The sequence below is a fragment of the Mus caroli genome, unplaced genomic scaffold (assembly GCF_978045245.1).
Source record: "Mus caroli unplaced genomic scaffold, Mus_caroli_1 scaffold_6, whole genome shotgun sequence".
NCBI lineage: Eukaryota > Metazoa > Chordata > Mammalia > Rodentia > Muridae > Mus > Mus caroli.
This window is the reverse complement of record NW_028227261.1, coordinates 68,179,958-68,187,367: the sequence shown is the minus strand read 5'-3', so window position 1 is coordinate 68,187,367 and position 7,410 is coordinate 68,179,958.

Here is a 7,410-nt window from a genome sequence, read left to right as displayed (position 1 = left end):
AGTGGAGATATCCCCAGGGGCAGGAGATGGTGGCCCGGAAACTGTTTTGTTCACAGAAAGCTAATTGTTAGAAGCTACCCCAGGGAGTAGATCCCGGCCAGTGGATCCTGTTTGAGTACTCCCTGCCAGCTTCTCTTGGAAACGAAGACTGTTCTTTCTGGATAGTGTCAGAAAACGGAAGTAACAAATAGTCTTTAGTAGTGAAGAGCCAGCCTTTCCTGACAGAGATCTTAATCGTGAGTTACACACATGAACCCTTTTAAAGAATTTGCTGGGGGCTGGGGAATTTCCAAGCTCAACTTCCGTTGGCCTGCAGTTTGAGCAAGGCACACATCTGTTCTTTAATTGCTCAGTATTTCAAATCAAAACAAACTCTTCCGCGCGGAAAAGGCTCATGTTACCCTTTGTGTTGGAGAATAAGTCTCCTCTTCTGACTGGGAGGTGGTGAGATTCAGAGCTACAACTCCCGCAGGACACTCACAGCAGCCGGTTACTGTAGTAGCAACCTGCGGTCACTAGATGGCGGGAGAGGACCGAGATAGCCCTGAAGGCGGCTCTTTTCACCCAGGCGGAGGACCACTTTTGTTTCTCTGCTTTTTCTTCCTGCCCCTTTGTTTGACTTCACCATTTTCTATCTCCTTTTCTCTCCGCGACAGTTATGTGTCGCCTTTCATTCAACACCCTTGTTCAAGGAAAGTCTTGTCTTGAGCCGCCGGGTTGGGGGTCTCACAGCTCTCTTTGCAAGGGATTCTGGCTGTCCCGCGCCAGTAGCAGCCCTTTTTGCCCAGTGCAGGCATGCCCGTTCAGGTCCTTCCCACAATTTTAAAATGTCATTCTGTCACTGGTCAAGTGTTCATTTCATCCTGAGACTACTGCTCAGCTATGAGTAACTTAAGGGTGATGCTGTGCGTACAGGTATCATCTGGGTTTGCGGCGGACAGCTTCAGACATGTGAATCGGAATAATTTTGGGAGACTGGTTTAAGAGAAATACTCCGATGTGGAAATGAAGGCCAGACAGATTGTTCAGACCTGCCATCCCCCCTCAGTATTGCATCGGACAGGCAATTCGCTGAACGAAACACAAGGAAAAGGCAAAAATCCTAAACCAACAATGCAGAAGGCTCTGGAGAAAGCTAGATAGTCTTTCTAAGGCATCCTGGAGATTGCATCCGTTTTATATTGCAATTAAGATCTTTAAGTTGCACACAAACCCTCCTGCAGAAGCTGGGGGAAAGAGACGCACCAGACCTTGTCCGCCCCCAAGTGGAGAGCAGTGGGGACGGATCCTTTATTCAGGGGTAGCAGAGGCAAAGTGGGTATCCCAAGCCTCTTTTCACACCAATTAGAGATCTATGATCCCCTTGGGCGGATGGCGCCAATAAAGTTAATGGGATTTATATTCATCAAGAAAGGGTAGACACCGGGGCTGCGATCTGAGAGGAGCCCTGCATCCTAGAGGAACCAAGTCTTTCAATCTGCCAGAAAATCAAAACGGATCTCAGAAGGTAGCTTAAATCAGTTTTCTCCACCTTTCAGGGTCTGCTACCAAGACCTGGAGAGGAGAGGATTTCGTTTAGAAAGACCCCTGCATAGTCCATGCAACTACTTATTGCTGCTTATTTGTGTCCAGTACCAAGACCTTTTAAGCTTAAGTCAGCACCTTTCAATTTTGTGATGAAAACCTTTCATGGTGAAACCCCAAGAAGAAGACGCACATTAAACCCCTTTCTTATTCCCCAACTCATCCCACATTTGGGGCAAATTAGACCATTATGGGCCCAGGTTCTTGTCTTGCTTCTTGTTCCATGGTGGCACCAGTATGATAGATGGCTCTAAAGGGAGAGCCAGCCAAAATCAGCTGTTTCAGCTGACCGCTGTGAGTTTTCAGGTCGAAGTAAAACCCAATGGGGTGTGACTTGAATCCCAAGAAAGTCTCCTGAAAGTGGACTGCCAGGAGCTCCTGGAGGAGTCAAATCAAAGAGCCCCTCCTTCTGCCGCTGCTGCTGCTCCCAAGCTCACAACTCACAAAGAGCCTTCCTCTCTCAGCTCCACGCTGTGCGGAGAAGGGCCTGCTGCACCTGGCCAGGGGCAATGGGCTATTGTTCACTAGAGGTGGGCCCCCTGCTCACCCCTGGAACTGGCCTTGTGCCAGAGCCCTCAGCAGCCAGGCAGGCTTTGTCCTGGCGACTCCGAGCTGGTTACACAGAGAAAGTGAGGCTTGGTTGAAAGTCTCCCCGAGGACAGTGAGTCTTTCTTCTTCCCACAACCAGGAAACAAGTTCTAGCTCCCCCCACCCCTGCTCAGCCCCCAGATCTCTGATAACCTTCTAAATTGAAAAGCTGAGCGCGATCTAAGCTTGAGCTAGGGCATGTGTGGATGCCGTTACAATGGTTAACATCTTTGAGAAGCCAGCACGATTTCTAGAAATTTCTAAAATGATATATTCGGCACAGAACTAGAGGGGGGAAATTTCTGACTACGGGACAGGGCTAAAAGCATAGACTTCAGAGTCAGACAGACTGGGTTCATGTCCTGGCTCATCACAGTCAGAGCTGAGATAGCTGGACAAAGTGATCGGATTCCCCCAAGGCTCTTATTAAGGCCGTCTATTCTTCTCCCTCTCACCTGTCTAACTCAGCGCGCTCCATGTTCTTCCCAAAAGATCACTGGGCTTTACAACCGTGATGCCCATCAGAGTTAGCTGAGCACTTTATATTAATTGCATTAAATCTTTGAAATGCTTCTATAAGGTAGGCATGCGAATGGAGAAGGGGAAGGGATAGTGTAAGAGCGGGAACACAGGAGAGTGTGAGAAACACTGCCTCCCCCTACCGAGGTCACAGCAAGAAACAGGACACACTCAGAAGAGAGTCATGCTGGATCTTATGAGAGCTGTGTTTTTTAAGACTATTAGTAATGTCTACATTTTCCTGTGAGAGATAGGGGGTCTAGTTTCATTCTCTTGGATGTGGGTATCTAGTTTTTCTCTGCATTCTTTTTAAAAAAGACAGTCCTTTTGTTAACTCATGTTCTTAACACATTTGTTAAAAATCTGTTGGCTGTAGTTGCCCGGGTTTATGTCCAATCTCTGGACTCTGTATACATGTTCTGTGTGAATGCTTTTATTTCAAGCTCTTCTTATTTTTGGACATATGTAGGCTAGCATATGAGTACATACATATTCATGTGTGCACACATATATGTGGAGGCCTGAAGTTCACTTGTTCTTTGAAACCGAGTCTCTCACTGAACCTGGAGATTGCCTTTTTGGGCAGGTTGGCCAGTGAGCTGCTAATCTCTGTCTCTGCACTAGTGTTATAGATGTTCATAACCATGTCCACTTTTGTTTTTTTCTCTTTTCTCAACCTGGGTCCTGAGATCTCATGCACTTATGCCTAAGCAGGCATGTCTTCAGATCCACCATATGTTTGTATTACTATAGTTACATATATATATATAATATATATATATATAATATATATGTATATATATATATGTGTGTGTGTATGTGTGTGTGTATACACACTGTTTTCATTTTAATTTATTTATTTTGCAAAGAGGCACATGGGTGCCATGATGCATGTGTGGAGGTCAAAAGACAATGTGTAGGAGCAGGTTTGAGCCTCGTATCACGTTCCAGGGCTTGACCTCTGGCTGTCAGACTTGGCAGCATGCTCCTTTACCAGATTCATCTCAGCGCTATATTTTGAAGTCAGGCAGTTTAATGTCTCCTGCTTTGTTCTTTGCGGTGAAGATTTGTTTGGCTCTTAGAAAGTCCTCTCTCTGTATATAATTTCTGAAATGATAGCCATCTAGTAGCCTTTCTGTAGACCTCAAATTAGAAATATATAAAGTATATATATATATATATATATATATATATATATATGTGTGTGTGTGTGTGTGTGTGTGTGTGTTGTGTGTGTATACATATATATGTATGTACACATATATATGACTTTTATTAAAGTATCAATAATAATCATTTCTTAAGAATAACAATAAATCCCATTTATAAATGAATACGCAGTGCTTCTACATGCAAAAGGTTATAAGTACCCTTATTTGATAGCTGGTCTTGTTTGTCCATCTATCCGTCTGGTTTATTTCTCTAGTTGTTAGTGAAAGTTCCAGGGGTTGGACTGGTGTCTGAGATAGGCAAAAACAGATTCTCTCTGAAGGCCCACAGCAGCTTGTCATAGGACCAGGCGAGTGCACTTGTGATTGCATGCTCAAATAAACATACAGTGACTTAAAAAAAATGTACACTATACATTTACAGCAGCATTAGCACAGCTAAAAAATTGAAACAACTTGTGTGCTGATAAAATGTATATGACCACACAAGGCAGTATCTCACAAAATGACTAGAAAGAATCAGAGAGCTGCACCCAAGGTTTCCCCAGCCCAGATCGGCTCTCCACAAGCCTGGCTTCTGGCCGACCACAGCATCCATCGTGGCCAGGCTGCTCTCTGCTGGGCCAGCCTGGGGACTCCTGCAGCGCGGGTGGCACAGGCCAGGCAAGCAGCCTGCACGTCCTGCCTAATTTAAGTGATAATTTCCTTTGGGGGTTTCACTTAAGTGTAGCCCTGAGAGGACCCGTGGCAAAGAACTTTTGAGAGGAAATGTTACCCTGGACTTCCAGGGGCTCTTTAAAGACCCGGAACTTTCATTTTTTGCTCCTGGAGGGCCCTAGGGGATGGTTGATTGACCTGGGGCCAGGGCAGGAGTGCAGGCCTCCCAGGTTCCCCTAATCTTTTGAGTGTGCTACAGGGACTCTGCAGAAAGCAGACTTCACACTGCACAACTGCAGGAAGGATTTAGGACAAACAAAACGTGTCCATTAAACTATTTTATGACTTCATTTTAGGCCACAGGCATTCATAGCTATCCTGTGGGCTTGGTTGAGGGTGAAAGAGCAAGGATGCTCTTAAAGGAAATTTGGGATGCAGGAGAGAGAACTGGCAGGGTGAAACAGAAGAACAGTGCCTTTGGTAGAAAGAAAAGTTGAGTTTCTTCAGTGGGGTCATCAATAGTAGTAGTAATAGCAGCAGCAGCAATAGTGATAATAAAGTAACAACAAATTATTTTGGGCCCCCCTTTAGTAACAGGGATGAAGCTGGCTGGAGGTAGGTGGAAAGAGTTCCGACTGTGGGGCCAAATCTTACTTGGGTTTTGTCCTCTTGTGGATTTCTGTCACACTTATGCAAACAGCTTCCACGATGTGCAGTGACTGCACTGGAAATCCTGGACTGGGGGCTCAGCACCCATGGTGTGTGTTTTGAGAACTCTGCCAGATGAGATTATCATGCATACTTGAACAAGAACTTCTGCTAAGCACAAAGTTCTAGCTGCAGAAGGATTCAGCTCTGCTCAGGATAGGATACTTCAGAGGGTCTTAGGGAGCTGAAATCAAAAAGGAAGGAAAACCAACAGTTAAACCCACCACAAACCTAGCCCTAAGGAACAACACCGTTGAGAGAAACTGGTTGAATACAAACTATAGGTTCATTCTGACTTTTGATTTTTCTTTTAGTGTGAATTCATGTGTGTGTGTGTGTGTGTGTGTGTGTGTGTGTGTGAAGGCTTTCTGTATATTGAGGGACGGTCAGTCTGTCATTTGAACCAGTGCTTGAGAGCTGGGCCAGTCTTAGCTAGCCAGCTCACTCCAGGGATTAGCAATGCTGTGGTTGCAGCCTGCCCAGCATTCAGTTGGCTGCTGTGGATGCAAACTCTGACCCTTAGGCTTATTCACTAAAGTAAGCCAACTGCCCAGAGTCATACCATTTTTGAAAACTAGAAAATACAAAGGCACCCTACCATCTGACCCTGCCAGTCAGTCACCTCTCCAGTCAGTCATCTGCCTCCGGGTGCAGGGCTAACTCTGTATGCTTTGCAGTCCTGGGCTTGAGCTCTGCTCGTACTTCACTGTGGTGCTCGGCTGCTGAACGGTGAAGGGTCCACGGCTGCTCGCTATTGCTGATGTTCTCGGTTATAGTTTTTATACACACTCTTTGAAATCCCCGTCCTGTCCCATATGTTCTGGTGTGAGAAGCCGTTGGAAGGAGCCGCTTTACAGCAGGGCAAAGTGCTTCTGAATGGATCTACACATCTAATACCATAAACTGATGTCAACACAACTTACCGCTTTGATTTTCAAAGTGATCCAAAGATAGAAGCAACAGGAGATGGAGACAGAAAGCTTTTCTATGGGAAAGAAGTATTCAACAAATGCACTACAAATGCTAGGAAAGACAAATGCAAAATCAAGCAAGCCTAAGTAAGATGTTTTGCAGAGAATTCTCCTGGGCGTGGCTGGATGGACATACTGCAAACGCCCTTCTGAGGTCACATGTGGAGTCAACTATAAATGAGAATGACACAAAATGAACCTTAACGCTTCCCCATGATGTCTGAAGTCCTCTCAGCTATGCCTTATGGTTTCAGGGGCTATTTAACTCTGTAGCTTTATATTCGTCCTCATCACTTGGGGGCCTTACTGGTCTCCAGTTTGTGCTGTTAGTTGTTTTTATGTTTAAAAATGACAGCTTGTGATTATAGAGATGATTAAAGATCAGGGAGTTAGAAGCACTAATTAAAAGACTTATATATTATTTAAAGTTTCAAAGGTAGGAATCATAGGAGAACTAAAAATGATAAATATGAAATACTTGGTGGAGGAAGAAGCTGGGATGCTCAATCTTCCCCTTCCTATATTAAGGTGTCGAGACATGTTATCTGAGATTGATAGATGGGAAAAGGAGGCTAAGCCTCTTATCTAGATTTATGGAGGGAACTGCTACAAGAACCCAAAACAAACAGATAAAAGTGGCTGAGTCTCTGTGAGGGCAGAGGAAGAAAGCAAGGGATAAGAGGCTCCTGTTCCAAGACCCTTAACTCCTGTCCTTAGTGATTTGTCCCCTGCATATGTATGGCTGTAGTGGATTTTTTTCCAAGCAAGAAGCAAAATAGTAGGAGTTAGGTTTAGCAAAACATCTCACATGGACTCTTACTTCTCACATAGGCTTCCAAGTGTCACATAGGCTCACACATGCCACATAGGCTCACACATCTTACATGGACTCACACATCTCACATGGACTCATAAATCTCATATGGACTCCCACTCTTCACATAGGCTCACAGATCTCACATAGGATTTGTGCATCTCACAGGGACTCACACAGTCACATGGATTCACACATCTCACATGGACTCACATATCTCACATAGGATCACACATCTCACATAGGATCACACATGTCACATGGGCTCACACATGTCACATGGACTCACATAGGATCACACTTCTCACATGGACTTACACATCTCATATAGGATCACACTTCTTACATGGACTGACACATGTCACATGGACTGACACATGTCACATGGACTCACATAGTA